The sequence below is a fragment of the Nicotiana tabacum genome, chromosome 11 (genome assembly GCF_000715075.1).
Source record: "Nicotiana tabacum cultivar K326 chromosome 11, ASM71507v2, whole genome shotgun sequence".
NCBI lineage: Eukaryota > Viridiplantae > Streptophyta > Magnoliopsida > Solanales > Solanaceae > Nicotiana > Nicotiana tabacum.
In genome coordinates, this window is record NC_134090.1 from 112,865,548 (window position 1) to 112,883,224 (window position 17,677).

Sequence of the window (17,677 nt, forward strand, 5' to 3'; positions counted from 1 at the left end):
AATCAACAATAAAAGTTTTAAACATAATATAAGTAAATACAAGAAGAAAGTTTAGAAAAACTCTTTTAGTTCTTGCTTCAAGATTGTAATCCTCTTTTTTTCTTCACTTCAAGATTGAGTCTTCTCTTCACTTTCTCTCTCTAAAATTATTTCTTCCTCTAAAATATGATCCATCTAATAATGGAGCTTTTGCTTTATGGTAGTTTAGTGGATTACTCCAAAATTGACCAATTTACCCCTCAATAATTGCTTTTCCGGACAGGACTAGCGCGGGAGCGCATGACCAGCGCACATCCCGCGCATATCGGGTTTCTTTCTGTCCAAATCACTGAACTAGCGCGGGAGTGCACGACCAGCGCCTGACCCGCGCTAGTGGGGTTTTCTCTTGTTAAGATGTTGCTGCTCAACTTTTCGTCATTTGACTCCATTTTTCACTTGATTACCATCATAAATCCTCATTTGTTTATTGAACTCCTGTGAGACATTAAAGTCATTATTAGAGCCATTTTTTTGCATTATTTGAACATTTACAATAGTAAACCATCCTTAAGTTGAGCTAAAACATAGGCTATATTAAACAATTTAGCCTAATATCAACACCTCACACTTAGCTTATTGCTAGTCCTCGAGCAATCAACTATATTCTCTAGAGAATCCTTCGCTTAACCATTTCCCTTAACGCATTACACCTAGAACAATGTACATGTATTACGCCTAGCAGTGATCAATCCTAGCCTCAAAGCCAACTCTCAAGTGCCATGCAATATTCGCACTTCCTCAAAGTACTCTACACAGAAATCAAGACTTGCTTCTCCGTCATGATTCATATGCCCTCACAATTACATCAACAAAAACTGAGTTCACTCCACCGCATTCAATTCATATATTCACATATATCAAGGAAATCACTCACTCTCACAAAAGAGGTCACATGCATGCAATTGGTACCATAAGATTGCCCTTAATGTAAATCTCTACTAAGGTAGGCTAGCTCGATCCAAAATCAATTAGGATTTTTTCATGGTTGTAATGTGGGCTAAGGGACGGGTAGGATGTATTTAGGAATAGTGACTCGACCCCTAAGCACTTTAACACATCACACGAGCAATTTTCAGCGTAAATTCTTCAACCCACTTCTCATTCATACACAATATCATCCCACAAATACGCCCTTCTTCTTTAAGCACTCTATTAATTCATTCCCACTAGCTAGAGCAAAACACAATGTAATCATCTCTTTTTTTTTTCCTTTTCATATTTCAATTTTTTATTTTTTTTAATTATATTTTTTTTCACTCAATTTCTGCTAGTGGTGTATTCGTTTACAACATAAGTGCATCTTTCATCCTTTTATTGGTTCCACTCAAAAGTCACCCCACACTTATTTCCTTCTTACTTCTTTTAGCGCTCTTCTCACAATTAAAGTGCTTTAAGAGGTAAAAGGATCAAAACAATGTCAATTAAGAACAAAAGGGTATAGGCTTGTAATGCGGGTGCCAAACAAAAAGTCTGAAGGCTCAAAAGGGTTAACTAGGGACAAATTTTATTTGTAATAAGCAATTGAGCTCAAAAAGGTCAAAGAAAGCCTAACATCATTTTTCAAACCGAGCATCACCTCAAATTTCGCTTCAACTCACATACCGGGCAAGTTCTAGACACAAGTATAATACATGGACTAAACAAATACTCTCCACACATGGCATATGACTCATTCCAGATCAGCTCATCAAGACACTCCATTACGAGCATTCAATTCAGTACAAACATTCAAATTAAGGCACTTTCAGTGAGATTCAACCATTAGGACTAAGCGTTACACTCTAGGGTCTATTGTGTTCAGGTGTGTCAACGCTATGGGTTCACTTTTCTATAGCTTATAACTCCTTATTTTAGTCTACAAAATAAAAAAATATAAAAACAAAAATTAAAAACTACCTATGCCCGGTTCAAGATAAACCCTTGAAAAAGAACCACGGCTTAAAGAAAAACCAAGGGGAAATTGCTACACTTCCTAAGAAAAAATATAAAATTATTATTTTTTATTTTTTATTTTTTTTATTTTTTTAAAAATAATCTCCTAAAATACTACACAACTACGAAGAAAAGAGATAAGAAGCTAAAATACTAAAAAGCTAATTATCCAAAGGAATTCTCACACCCCACACTTAAAAAAGTGCAATGTCCCCAATGCACAAATAAAGCAAAAATAACAAGGGTGGAGAAGAAACTCCCTGAAAGGCCAAAGATCGAAGCACTGGCAGCTCACGGGGTACTCAGACTTCTCCCAAGGATGGTCCTTTGTGCGGGTACCTCACACTAGTTCCAACCAGCTGGCTCGCATTTGCACACTTTCAGTGGCTTTTCTTCTATGCTCATAATCCTACAACAAATGCTACAAAGGTAGAAAACTAAAATAAACAAAAATAAATAAAAATAAAAGAAAGCAGTAAAGCTGGGTTGCCTCCCAACAAACGCCTAATTTAACATCGCGGCACGACGTGAACCACTTTTTGCCTCCACCTTGAACTTATAAATTGAACCCCCAATTTGGCTTCAAGCTTTTTGCTATGCTCTAGGGGTGGTGAGACAAATTTAACATGGTCGAGCAACCAATATCGTGTTCTACACTTTTTGGCTTTCAAATGAGGTATGTAATTATGTCTCTCTGGCATGATAAATTCCAGAATATAAGCACCCAGGTCCTCGTACATTGGTTCCCCCAAAGGCTCAGATGACTCGATTTTCATGTCATCATCCAAACACAATGTCGAAAAATGTATGGAATGAGGAGCAGTACACCCTAACACTAGAATTGTATCACTAGTTACATCCTCATATGTACACACACTAGAGTCTTCAAATATAACATTATCTACTTCTTCACATGGCTCTAGAGTGCTTTCCTCAACATGGACATCATTAATAAAAGTACGCTCGAATGATTGACTCTCCAATTTTAGCTCCTCGAATTGGCGTATAAGCTCCTTTTCAGTTTCACACAACTCAGAACTATTTTGTTGGGCATTAGACGCATCAACCTTTGCAATTAATTGAGCTCCCAAGTCATGAATAACAGTGCCAAATTTTTCGATCTCTTGTCCTATTTTAGCTCTTCCTTCTATTAGGCCTTGTATCCCATCCGTAATTTTCTCACGTTGAGCCTCATATATCTCCAATCTTTCAACTTGTTCCACCAGCCAGGTTTGACTCAAAATCTCCTCTTTTTCAAAATTTTCCTCTTGCTGGTGCTCACTATCTTCATTCAATTCTTCTATATTGACCTTCATTCTTGTGATTGTTGCCCTCATTCTTTTCATATCTTTTTTGAATTCATCCTGTTGCTCTGCTACTTGCTTTAAAATGTCCCCAATATATGCATCAGGTTCCATATCTTGTACTTCATTGCCCCTATCAAACTCACAAATATTATTAGAATGATCATAATAAGGGCTCAGCGAAGGATGAAAAGAATTAGGACAACCATCCCAGTGGCCATCTTGACCACCACACATATTACAAATATTCCACTCAAAGGGTTGAGATTGTGCGCACAACTCATTTCCGGGAACATTCTGACAATTTTTCCACCAGTGCGGTCCTCTACAATATGGACAAGGATCATCAAAATAAGAATAACCATCATTCGAATAACTTTCATTCCAATATTCCATGTTAAAATAAATAAAAAATATTAACTAAACTAAAAAAAAAAGAATAAATAAAAACAATTCAATGTCTAATCTAGAAGAATAGTTAATTTTCAAGTCCCCGGCAACGGCGCCAAAAACTTGTTGCGACCTAAACACTCACGCAAGTGTACGCGATCGACAAGTAATATAGTAATAAGTAAAGTATCGTTCCCACGAGGACTTGTGATTAACATAGCAACTGATGCAAACTCAATAATTATCGATTTAAGCTAATTCATTACAAAATACATAAATATCCAACTTAAAGCTTGACTGGTAATTTAACAATAATACTACACAGAATTACTACACCACTTATACAATATGTTTATAACAATTTGGATAAATATATTTCCGGGTCATGGACTTGCTAGAAATTATGCTACTATTTTAGCTTAAAATGGATTTATTGAATTATCCGAGTTATTGATTATAAGGTTAATAATATTCATAAGAATCTTTCGAGTTCTTATGCATCTATTCAAGTTAAACTAATACCTATATGTCTATGGTATTAATATTAGCAAGAATGCATTTACAACTCAAACAAGGCAATTAAGTATATGTCTATCTTAATTGCGAATTCTTCACCCGATGCCCGAGATTCAAAACTTGTTCTATTTGATTCTATATGCAACCAAGAATTTTCTTTGTCAAGTTTAATTCAAGATTCGTAAATAATATTTCACTGTTAGCTACGCAGTAAAATAATTAGAAGCAGAATCAAATAAACAACCCATAACAATAAATTCAATATCTTCAATCTAAGCTTCTAATAACATAATTATCTAACATCCATGACCCAAGAATACTAGAGTTTTTAGCTACTCATAATCATACAAAAATCAACAATAAAAGTTTTAAACATAATATAAGTAAATACAAGAAGAAAGTTTAGAAAAACTCTTTTAGTTCTTGCTTCAAGATTGTAATCCTCTTTTTTTCTTCACTTCAAGATTGAGTCTTCTCTTCACTTTCTCTCTCTAAAATTATTTCTTCCTCTAAAATCTGATCCATCTAATAATGGAGCTTTTGCTTTATGGTAGTTTAGTGGATTACTCTAAAATTGACCAATTTACCCCTCAATAATTGCTTTTCCGGACAGGACTAGTGCGGGAGCACATGACCAGCGCACATCCCGCGCATATCGAGTTTCTTTTTGTCCAAATCACTGAACTAGTGCGGGAGCGCACGACCAGCGCCTGACCCGCGCTAGTGGGGTTTTCTCTTGTTAAGATGTTGCTGCTCAACTTTTCGTCATTTGACTCCATTTTTCACTTGATTACCATCATAAATACTCATTTGTTTATTGAACTCCTGTGAGACATTAAAGTCATGATTAGAGCCAATTTTTTGCATTATTTGAACATTTACAATAGTAAACCATTCTTAAGTTGAGCTAAAACATAGGCTATATTAAACAATTTAGCCTATTATCATGGGCATAGATATATATTGGTCGCCATCGACTATTTTACTAAATGGGTTGAAGCAATCACTCTCAAATCTGTCACCAAGAAAGCTGTGTAAGACTTCGTACACTCTAACCTCATCTGCCGTTTTGGTATTCCTGCAACTATCATTACGGATAATGCTGCAAATTTGACTAGACATTTGATGAGAGAGATATGCGAACAGTTCAAGATAACACATCAGAACTCTACTCCTTATCGTCCCAAAGCCAACGGTGCCGTTGAAGCAACAAATAAGAACATCAAAAAGATTTTGAGAAAGATGGTTCAAAGTTCCAGACAGTGGCATGAAAAGTTTCCTTTTGCATTGTTGGGGTATTGCACTACTGTGCGCACGTCGGTCAGAGCAACCACGTACCTTTTGGTTTATGGCACTGAAGCCATAATACCCGCGGAAGCTGAAATCCTTCTCTCCGATCATTGTGGAAGCTAAAATTAAAGACAGTGAGTGGGTCAAAGCCCGCCTGGAGCAGTTAACCCTGAGTGATGAGAAGCAAATGGACGCAGTGTGCAACGGGCAGTTGTACCAACAAAGAATGGCCCGTGCTTACAACAAGAAAGTGCGGCCTAGATATTTTGAAGTAGGGCAACTCGGTCTAAGGCGTATTCTTCCCCATCATCAGGAAGAAAAAGGGTTTGCTCCCAATTGGAAAGGCCCATACATCATCAGAAAGATATTGCCCAGAGGAGCATTGTACTTGGGAGATATCGAAGGAAATGATCCCGAGGCAGCTGTGAACGTAGACGCGGTAAAAAGGTACTATGTCTAGCCCTTCTGCAGCAATAGCACTACCCAGTTGGGATGACGAAGGCTTTCATTCTCACTACCCCAAACACTCCAATCTTTTTGCTAACCCTTTGAGCCGGTTACTTTTCTTTCATTACCCTCTTTGGAACTTGAAAAGAAATAATAATAACAACAACAACAACAACAACAACAAAAGCAAAATGTTTTCCTGAACTATGTTCGACTTGATTCCGAAAGGATACGTAGGCAACCTCTCTCTAGGGTTCAGTCACACCAAAACAAAAATCCAATTTTCCCCAAAAGTGAAACAGGGGCAGATGATGTAATGGTGTGGCGATGATCCCGCCCGAACGGTTCCAAAGTTGTAATGCGATCCAATTCTCTTTTACCCGAACCTTGTCCAAGTCCTTCTGATTAATCGGCAAAGGCGTCGGAATTAGAAAACACAGTTGCTTGGATCTATACAATCAAAATGAGAGAAATAAAATGAGAGTTTTATCGGTGAAAACCTACAGTCACCATAAGGCGACGGTGAGGAGAGAAATTGGAAATGAAAGAGCATGGTTAGTGAAAACTCATAAAGAGGACTATCAGGCAACGGTGAAAAGAGAAATGAGAGAGGTCGATTGGCGAAAACCTGCAAAGGGTGCCGTCGATCAAAAAGAAGAAATCCCTTACCACCATTGGCACTGAAAGAGTCCTGGCAAGGTTTCTCAGTTTTAAAACACAGGTCATAATGGGCTTATGAGAATTTGGATAGTTGTGCAGATCGGGCATCCAGTCTAAGAAGCATGTCATGTTTATTGAAGTCTGCATGCACCCCAGATAAGTCCTTCGTTCCTCCCCGAAAGGGACACTTCTCCTCAAATTCATTTTTCTTGTCCTTTGTTTACTTTTCCTTGAATCCCTTTCGGTCTAACTCTGTTTCTGAAACTAATACAAAGAAAATGTGGCAAGATTGGCTTTACAGGGTTCTGCCTAAAGCTAAAGAAAAGTACCCAGCCTCAGCGGGTGCATCGAGTCGATCCCGACTGGCCATGATGGCTGATGTTCTGAAATCAAAGTTATTGAAAAGAAAACAAAACCAAAGGCAAAAGCCTAAAGGCAGAATAAAGTGAAAGGGTCGAAGCCCCCACATGGGTAAGCCTTCATGAAATCTTAAAATTTGAGTCCCTCGGTTTGAAAGATAGATCAATCTTCAAAAACCACCAAGCAGCGGAGGTTCTCAAAAAAGGTTCGGGCCGAGATCGAGTGATCGAGACAATCAAGGCCACAAAACCAACCACCATTTCAAACTAACAATTGTTCTTTGTTTAAAATTGAAATAGGTATGGCCCAAGGCAACCGCGCAAAAGCAGGTGTAGCCAAAAGAAAAGCTATGCAAAAGCTAGAAAAAGCTTCGCAGTAACAATCAACCCGAAAGGGAAGTTTTCCTTCAAAATTATTTCCCGCATTTTATTGGAACAAAATGAAATGAAAAAATAAAGTAAAAAAAATAATAAATAAAAATAATAAGAAAATTAAAAAAAAATGATGGTAGCTTAGCATTCCCAACCTCAATCTTCGACGCTTTTACCAATATTAGGGCTCCAATCCCTGAGTTGATGCTTTTTAGACATAGGGTCTCCATTCCCTAGTCGCCTTTTTACTAACATTCTCCAATCCCTGAGTTGAGCCTTTTAGACATAGGGCATCCATTCCCTAGTCGCCTTTTGCCAACATTAGGGCTCCAATCCCTAAGTTGAGCCTTTTAGACATAGGGCCTCCATTCCCTAGTCGCCTTTTGCCAACATTAGGGCTTCAATCCCTGAGTTGATGCTTTTTAGACATAGGGCCTCCATTCCCTAGTCGCCTTTTGCCAACATTAGGTCTCCAATCCCAGAGTTGAGCCTTTTAGACATATGGCCTCCATTCCCTAGTCGCCTTTTGCCAACATTAGAGCTTCAATCCCTGAGTTGAGCCTTTTAGACATAGGGCCTCCATTCCCTAGTCGCCTTTTGCCAACATTAGGGCTCTAATCCCTGGGTTGATGCTAGACATAGGGCCACCATTCCCTAGTCACCTTTTGCCAACATTAGCGCTCCAATCCCTGAGTTGAACATTTTAGACATAGGGCCTCCATTCCCTTGTCGCCTTTTGCCAACATTAGGGCTCCAATCCCCGAGTTGATGCTTTTTAGACATAGGGCCTCCATTCCCTAGTCGCCTTTTGCCAACATTAGGACTCCAATCCCAGAGTTGAGCCTTTTAGACATAGGGCCTCCATTCTCTAGTCGCCGTTTGCCAACATTAGGGATCCAATCCCTGAGTTGATGCTTTTAGATATAGGGCCTCCATTCCCTAGTTTCCTTTTGCCAACATTAGGGCTTCAATCCCTGAGTTGATGCTTTTTATACATAGGGCCTCTATTCCCTAGTCGGTTATGCCAACATTAGGGCTCCAATCCCTAAGTTGAGATTTTTAGACATAGGGTCTCCATTCCCTAGTCGCCTTTTTACCAATATTAGGGCTTCAATCCCTGAGTTGATGCTTTTTAGATATAGGGCCTCCATTTCCTAATCGCCTTTTACCAACATTAGGGCTCCAATCCCTGAGTTGATGCTTTTTAGATATAGGGCCCCCATTCTCTAGTCGCCTTTTTAACCAACATTAGGGCTCCAATCCCTGAGTTTAGCCTTTTAGACGTAGGGCTTCCATTCCCTAGTCGCCTTTTGCCAACATTAGGGCTCCAATCCCTGAGTTGATACTTTTTAGACATAGGGCCTCCATTCCCTAGTCGCCTTTTGCCAACATTAGGGCTCCAATCCCTGAATTGATGCTTATTAGACATAGGGTCTCCATTCCCTAGTCGCCTTTGCCAACATTAGGGCTCCAATCCCTGAGTTGATGCTTTTAGACATAGGGCCTCCATTCCTTAGTCGCCTTTTGCCGACATTAGGGCTCCAATCCCTGAGTTGATGTTTTTAGACAGAGGGCCTCCATTCTCTAGTCACCTTTTTACCAACATTAGGGCTCCAATCTCTGAGTTGATGCTTTTTAGATATTGGGCCTCCATTTCCTAGTCGTCTTTTGCCAACATTAGGGCTCCAATCCCTGAGTTGATGCTTTGTAAACATAGGGCCCCCATTCCCTAGTCGCCTTTTTTACCAACATTAGGGCTCCAATCCCTGAGTTGAGCCTTTTAGACGTAGGGGCTCCATTCCCTAGTCGCCTTTTGCCAACATTAGGGCTCCAATCCCTGAGTTGATGCTTTTTATACATAGGGCCTCCATTCCCTAGTCGCCTTTTGCCAATATTAGGGCTTCAATCCCTGAGTTGATGGCTCCAATCCCTGAGTTGATGCTTTTTAGACATAGGGCCTCCATTCCCTAGTCGTCTTTTGCCAACATTAGGGCTCCAATCTCTGAGTTGATACTTTTTAGACATAGGGCCTCCATTCCTTAGTCGCCTTTTGCTGACATTAGGGCTCCAATCCCTAAGTTGATGTTTTTAGACATAGGGCCTCCATTACCTAGTTGTTTTTTACCAACATTAGGGCTCCAATCCCTGAGTTGAGCTTTTTAAACATAGGACCTCCATTCCCTAGTCGTTTTTGCCAATATTGGGGCTCCAATCCCTAAGTTGAGATTTTTAGATATAGAGCTCCATTCCCTAATCTTTCCTCCTAATGACACACGATCCTTACTTTATTGTTTTCAATACAGAAATAATGTATGTTTTGTTACAAATAACTCATGAAATTTTCCAAGTGAAAACTAGGGCAGAAAATTTCGTTCGTTTGTCTATTTGGTGTCTGAGCAGGTTTGACCTCGAGGCACAGGATTCGAGATGACCAAAAGAATGAGTCTCAATCCAGAACAAAGAAAGGAAGAAAAAGAACAAAAAATAAAGAAGTGAACTCAAAGGTTGAAACGGAGAAGGAGGCAGACTGCTCAAGATATGATTGAAGTCGCAAGCTTCGCATGTCCTGCCTTGATCTAAAGCTGAAGAATGAACTAGTAGTTACAGCTGACGAGCATCAAGATTCATATCGAAGTCTGCAGCAAGGCCTAACCAAGACTCAAGATCAAGCTTCAAGAGATTTATAGATAGGAATATTGTAACTCGTAGTTGATAGGTTTAGCTAGCTTAACTTTTATTTTTTCATTTTGGTGTAATAAGGAGTTCAGCAAGCAGTAGCAGCAGCAATAGTAAAATGACAACTTCCCGGTAGTCCGAGCTACCAAAACATCCAGAAGTACACTGACCTGATTCCTTTGTAGCCAAGGATATGTAGGCAACCTTTGAAGCAAGGTTTGGTCAGACTCTTTTCAAAAATGCTTCTCATGGAGTGTCAAACGGGCAAAAATCCTCGTGATTGCTCATTTTATCTTTGCTCGAAAACCCTACATTTCTCGAATCAAAGCGGGGCAGTTGTGAGCACGTGATTTTTTCCCTATATGAAATACTCCTATAAAAATCCCAAGAAAATAGATTTTGTTAATTATTTACCATTTTAGGAATTTTGTAGAATTTTATTTAATTGTTTGCAATTTTGTGCATGTTTAAGTTTTATTTAAATCATGAAAAACACCAAAATATCACACATTGCATTTAGGATTTAATTTTACATTTTTATATTAATTGGTAAATTAGTGTTTTACAAAAATGAAAAAATCACGAAAAATAACTAATTTTGCATTTTTAATTTTGAGTTTCGAATTTTTGTAGTTTTCCTTTTAGTTTGGTATTTAATTATTTGTGGTAATTGTTATTTAGAGTTAACTAATTTAATTTAGTAGGATAATTTGTATTAGGAGTTAAATTAGGTTTTATTTTTAATTTTGAAAAAAAAGAGGGAGAAAAAGTGTTTTGAAATAAATAAAAGGAAAAAGAAGTGAAAAGAATTGAATTTTGGGCCAAAATTTTAAATTCCCCAAGCCCAAATTTATTAACCAGTCCAAGTAGCCCCAAAATTCGGCCCAGTTCTGCCTTTACCCGACCCCATCGCCTCACTCAAACCAAATGATGTCGTTTCACGCCTTTAAATCAGGTCCGTCGATCTCACTTGATCGGACGGTCCGAAACTGAGCTCCCTATGATATATAACTGTCCAAACGCTCACCCCCTACCCCCTCGTCTCTCATCTCGCTCACCCCATCCTAACAAAACCCTAAAGCCGCCCTTATCTCCAGCTGCCACCAGTGGCGGCGCTACCGCAAATCACCACCAAAAATACACCCCTGAATCCTCTCCGCCACCCAACCCCGAATCTCCAATCACCTTCCCTCAAAACTCCTTGGAACGTCTCGAATCTTGATTCAAAGGAGAAACCCTAGCGCCGCCCTTATTTTCTCCGGTGGCGGTACCACCTCTGACCGACCCCAAATCAACACTCCAAAGGCCTCACATCCTCCTCTTTCCGAACCCTCACTCCTTTTCCCTAGAATCTTGCCAGAACCTCTCGAATCTTAAATCTAAGTTCAAATCCTAAAAGTTCAAAATCAATTTCCGTTGAACCCGGTGGCATGCATCAACTCAGGCCTTTGTTTTTCACGATTAGAAGGTTGATTCACTACAAAACTGATGCTTTTCGTTTGTTCTTGACAAAGAACAAGCGATTAGCATCAGTTTCGTGTAAGTCAGGATATCAAGTGTGATTTCAAGTTTAGGCGGTGAGTTCTTTCCATCTTTCTGTCCATTTTGCTTTATTTTTACCTCTTATTCCTCTTCTTTTCTTCTCCCTTCCTTCGGTTAAGTTTTCACCTTAATTGAAACTCGACTAAGTTTCTGGGCCAAGATTGATTTGTGTTCGTTTGTTCCACGTGTTCCCTTTTCACATCTTTAAAGCTTTCTTTGATTCCTGGTCTGCTTAGTGTTATTAGTGGCACGTTTAAACCTCTGATTTTCCCCTTTGATTTTAGTCTCATTAGTTTAATTTAATTAGGTTTATTTTAATTTAATAACCTAGTTTATTCTATGCCCATTTGTGTTCATTAATCAGTCAGTTTTCAGATTTTAATTGTTGAAATCATTTCAGTATTTTTGTTTTTCTGTTTCTTACAGAATGTAGTTGGATTAGCTTCTTGTTTGGGCTCTAGGTCGTTTCTGATCCATTTGCAAAAAGAAAGGCAGCCCGTTCATTTTTTGTTTAAGTTGTTGGGTCAATTTGACCCATTTGGGTCCCTGAAGTAAAAAGCAGGGGTTCAAGGGGTAGTCTAGGATTTCTAGGTAAGGGAATCTTTAATAACTGAATGGGAAGCTGCCTAGAAGGTGGGGGTTAGGACTATTTTGAAAACTGATTTTTAAAGCTAAGGGTATTTGAGCAAAAATGGAAATATCAAAAGGTTTAAAGTGCAATAACTGAATTTATTATGCTGCCCAAAAAGCTTGCCTATAAAGGCATCCCTTTCTTCAAGCTCAAGGCAGAAAGAAGAGAGAAGAAAAATCTTGAAAAAAAGCTGAAACAACTAAGTCTTGAGAATTCTGAAATAATACTAACTTTTCCTGCAATTCTTAGTTGAAAATTGCTCAAAATTCTACTTGGTTTTTGGTTTTCTGATCCTCATTGTTTAGTTTAAAACAACTGAAAACATCAAAGTCTTCATCTGAGTAAAATGGCTCGAATTTGGGTTTAAGAGTTTGGGTTTGAATCATTTGGATTCTAGTTTTTGAAGTCTGGATTTTGGTTTGCCGTGTATCACTGTTCCATTGCTTGCTTTGAGCTGGTTTTGTTTTATTTGATTTCCTGTTGCTGGGTTACTGCTGTTTGCTGCTCTCTCACACTCTTAGATTTTCTTTGGCATTTTCCAGGTATATTTTGGAACCATGGACTTCACTTAATTGTAATATGAAGTTGGGACTTGGAAATATGAAAAGCTGATGTTATTTGTTGTTTAACCTTATTTCTTCTCCCTTCAATCTCATGTATAGCTGTAATATTTAGCCCTAGAAATGTTTTGATTAGTACATTGATCATGAAAAGATTTCATAGCATGAGAATGAAGCTTTAAACATTTAGATTCTTCTATTTAAGTTATCAGTTTTGTTTGAAAGTGGCTATAAGTGAAAGAAATGTTCAGGGTTGTATTTGCAGTAACATCTTGGCCATTGTTAAATTATTTGTTGTTGTTTGACTGTTATGTGGTTAGGCTGATGTGTTAAAATTATGGTTATTTAATGTCAATCCTACATGTTCTGTTAATATGAGATTTAGTTGAGGTTTAAATTCCCATGTCATTACCTCAAGTTAGCTTGGGGGCTTTGAAAGCTAAAGTTGCATACAGTATAGTTCTCAAAATTGGACTTTCAATTGTTTTCAAAATCATGTCATTGCTAAAATCTTATATAATTGTCCATTGAGTAGTTAGAGGTTGATTTAAAAGTTGATTGTATATACACTGGTTCCACTGATAACCATTTGGATTTACGTTGATCCCCTGCGACTTCAGTCATTGCTTGTGCGCTATGGGGACTCGATGTTGAGTCCTGCACTCGTTAACTTCAGGGTCCCAAAAATGGGGCTCACTCTTGGACCCAAACCTGAAGGCGCCTGCGAATGGGACTTGGACCCATTTCGCCTTAGTTGAGCCCTGTCTTCCCGCTAATTGTTTGGTTGGCCCAAAACCCCTTGTTTAAATAATTAACCTTTCTTTTATGCAAGCCATTTAGCTAGTTTTGAGTAAAACCCCGAATTTATTTAGCGTTTAATTAATTAGGTCTTCAATTAATTGAGGTAGCCATATTATATAATGCAAATAGTCTATGACCCCTCAAAAACTAAGTTTAGAAATACATTGATAGTATAATTTGAGGTGTGCCGTGCCAAATAAAAGCCTAAAATGCATGGCCCTCATTTAATTAATTTTAACCCTTTAGAAATCGAGGTGTGCCATTTAGTCGAATTTTCCGTGGCCCATCACAAATTTGAAAGTGCGTAGTTGCTTTAGGCGCATAATTTAAATTAATTTCCTTAAACTCGGGTGTGCATTTCATGTGACCCAAATCCAAATCTCAACAACGTTCAGTAAAATGTGTCGTGGACCGTAGGTGCATTTCATATGGCATGGTTCAAGACGTGTTTTAAATAACGTTGAATTTTCCTAAAATTAATTAAAAGCGGTTAATAAGTTTAATAATGTACCATAGGCTAAAACATGTATTAAAATCAGATAATAGGACAATTGTAATAGGTTAGGCGACCGTGCTAGAACCACGGAATTCGGGGGTGCCTAACACCTTCCCTCGGGTTTACAGAATTCCTTACTTAGAATATTTGGTTCGCAGACTTCAAAATTGGGATTTAAAATAAATCGGTGTCTTGGGACACCAAAAACAAACCATCCCAAGTGGCGACTCTGAACGAAAAATAAATAAATAATCTCATTTCGAATAATGTCACTTAAATTGGAAAAACTCCCTTATATCCCTCTCGGGGATGTAAAAAGGAGGTGAGACAAACCTAAGCTCATCCCATAATTTCTTAAGTTTATTGAAATAGGAGGCTATGTCTAGAGACCCTCGATGAGTCGAGGCCAACTCAAGTTTAATTTCAAGGACCTTAATTTTGTTAATTGTACCATATCTCTTATTGAGTTCTTAGCTTAGGAATACAGAGATTCTTTAATTAGTCACTCTTGGTAACTATTTTTACTAAATCCGCATTCCCTTAGGAGGCCTGGTCAATCAGATGATTTTTTCTGGTTGAAAGTAGTTAACCAGTTTCTTTACTCAAGCATCACTCAAAGGAAAGAATAAGCAAGAGGAAGGAGGTGTCCATAGGATGGACAACGATGTATATCGATCCTACCCGGCCTCTTCTCTTTTTAGTGGATGATGAGCTCTATAGTCCAGGTGCATTTTTTCGTAGAATTCCAGTATCTCTTGGCGTATCACCAGTATTTTCTTGTGATTCATCAATTGTATCTCTGTGTCCTATCGCCTTCACTCTCTGCTATATCAGGTGATAAAGAGTTGTTCAACCAGTATATGATCATATTCTACATCGATCCCATTGTTTAACTTGGGAGAAACCTCTGCAAGTCTAGGGCAACTCCCATCGATGTAAGATATTTTGTTTCTAGCTGATATTGATACTATAATATGACACCTCCAACCCCCAAACCCAATCCCAGATAAAGGCACAATGACAAGTGACACTCCGAGAATATCAAAAGAAAGAGAGAACAAAGGACTATATGGTTTAGGGGTAACAACAGAAGATCAGGGGAAAATAGAAGTAACCATATCAATCAAGCAAAAATAACCAAGTAGAATAGTATGACAGTATGAATCAAATGACAACTAAGAAGATCCACGCATATAGTAATCAAGAAGAACTTATCAAGTTTCCTCGCAGCTAAATGAAAATAACAGCTTTAGACTCAGGAAATAAGAATTCCATATGAGAAGTTCCCAAATCAAGATGTGTAGAAACCCTCAACCGCAAAAAAAATAAAGAAAAAAGAAAAGAGAATACTCCAAGAAAATAGAAGTAGAGATTAAAGATAACCAACAAGGTGAACAAATGCCAAAAAAATTCTCCAAAGCCCTAAGTATTTGGCCCGAAATTAACAACTCGCTGGAAGCCACGAACTTTCGACAAAATCCAGCAAAATGTCAACTGGAAAAGATGCGGCTAACACCGCACGAAAGGAACTGATGAGAATTAGTGGATCTCCTACTTTGATACCATGTTAAAACTCAAATTGAACCTCAATCTCAGAGAGCATTAACTAGGGTTCTAATGAACAAAGAGAGGGAGAGAGAGTTGAAATGTTGTTTTTATGTTTTGAAAGAAAAATCTCGTTACTTCATATTCTAGAAGTTGTTACAAGTCGTTTAATATAATGGGCCTAATAAATAATCTACTCTATTACATAAGAGGGGTTTTGACATAGTACAAAATATTACAAAGTCGAAATACATAAACAACCCTTTTAAGTTGTCCTTAACGATAAGATATGCACCTCAACTAACCGCTTTACCATTTAGACACTTTAAGTGGCTCTTAAGTATATAAAATAAACACTTGAGTGCAACATACCATATGAGAGAGTTACACTTGACAATGACGTGTCAAATGAATCAATCAAAAAATGACACGTATAATTTATAATAGAAAAAATTTACATCTGTAATTAACAACAAAAAACATTGAAAGAAAAGACTTCTTCCTTAGTTTCAACTAAACCAGTGCTCTGCCCTACCCCCACCACCTTACTCTTCTTTCTTCCTTTCACTTATGTTTTCCCCAAAAACAGAACCCTTAATCCATCTTCTTCAGTCAGTCTTCCCAAATAACAGAACCCTAAACCCTCATTTCACTTATGTCTTCCATCTAATTGTCGTACCTTTCTCTAATCGAAGATCACCAGACCGAACCTCGATTTGAATATTTCAAATCTTCTCGATTGAAAGGTATACCTGGTCACGGGGTTAAGTCCCGAGCTTTGGATAAAACTCGTTAAATTCCTTATATCTAACATAGATTATTTCGCTTGGTCCCACCTTGATATGACAGGCATCCCCCCAGAACTAACCACTCACAAGCTGAGCCTGGACCCGAAGTTTCATCCAGTCAAATAGAAAAGGAGACCTCAGTCCGAAATCAAGCATGCATTTGTCAAAGATGAGGTATCTAAACTCTTTAAAATATGGTCGATTCGGGAAATTAAATATCCAAATTGGTTAGCAAACGTAGTGGTAGTCCCTAATAAAGAGAATAAATTAAGAATGTGTGTAGACTATAAAGAATTTTAATAAGGCATGACCCAAGGAATCTTCCCCTTTGCCCAACATCGATCGAATGATCGATGCGACGATCGGCCACAAGATCATCAGTTTTCTCGATGCTTATTCCGGGTTCAACCAAAAACGTCCTTCATCACTAAGTAGGGTACCTACTGCTATAACGTAATGCCATTCAGACTAAAAAATGCCGCTTCACTTACAAGCCCTTAGTAAATCGGACATTCGAAGAATAAATAGGAATATCAATGGAGGTTTACATTGATGACATGTTAGTTAAGTACCTGCGAATAGAAGACCATTTAAAACATTTGCAGGAAACCTTCAACATATTGATGAAGTACAATATGAAGCTGAATCGGAAGAAATGCGCATCCGAAGTCGGGTCCGAGAAATTCCTCGGATTCATGGTGTCCAACTGGGTGATCGAGATTAATCCTGATAAGATTAAGGCCATTGAATATATCACTATTGTGGTCAACGCCAAGGTCATTTAAAGGTTAACTGGATGTATAGCTGCCTTGGGGCAATTCATTTTGAGGTCCTTCGACAAGAGCCACTGTTTCTTCAACAACAATGTTTTATGGACCCCAGAGTGCCAACAAACCTTGGAGAAACTCAAGCGGTATGTCTCGAGCCCACCTACGCTTCATACTCTAAAGACAAATGAACATTTATACCTGTACTTAGTAGTATGCGAAGTAGCGGTAAGTGGAGTCCTGGTCCGGGAAAAGGAAGGTACACAATTTCCAATCTATTATGTTAGTAGGACTCTAGGAGAGGCCGAAACTAGGTATCCTCACCTAGAAAATTGGCGCTCGCTTTGCTAAGCGCCTCTAGAAAATTGAAACCATACTTTTAATGCCACCCCATATATGTTGTAACTACTTACCCATTGAGGAACATAATGCATAAACCCGAGCTCTCAGGACGACTGGCCAAATGGGCCGTGGAAATCAGCAGGTACGATATCAAATATCGACCCCAGACTGCCATCAAATCTCAAATTTTGGTAGACTTCGTGGCCGATTTCACGCCGAC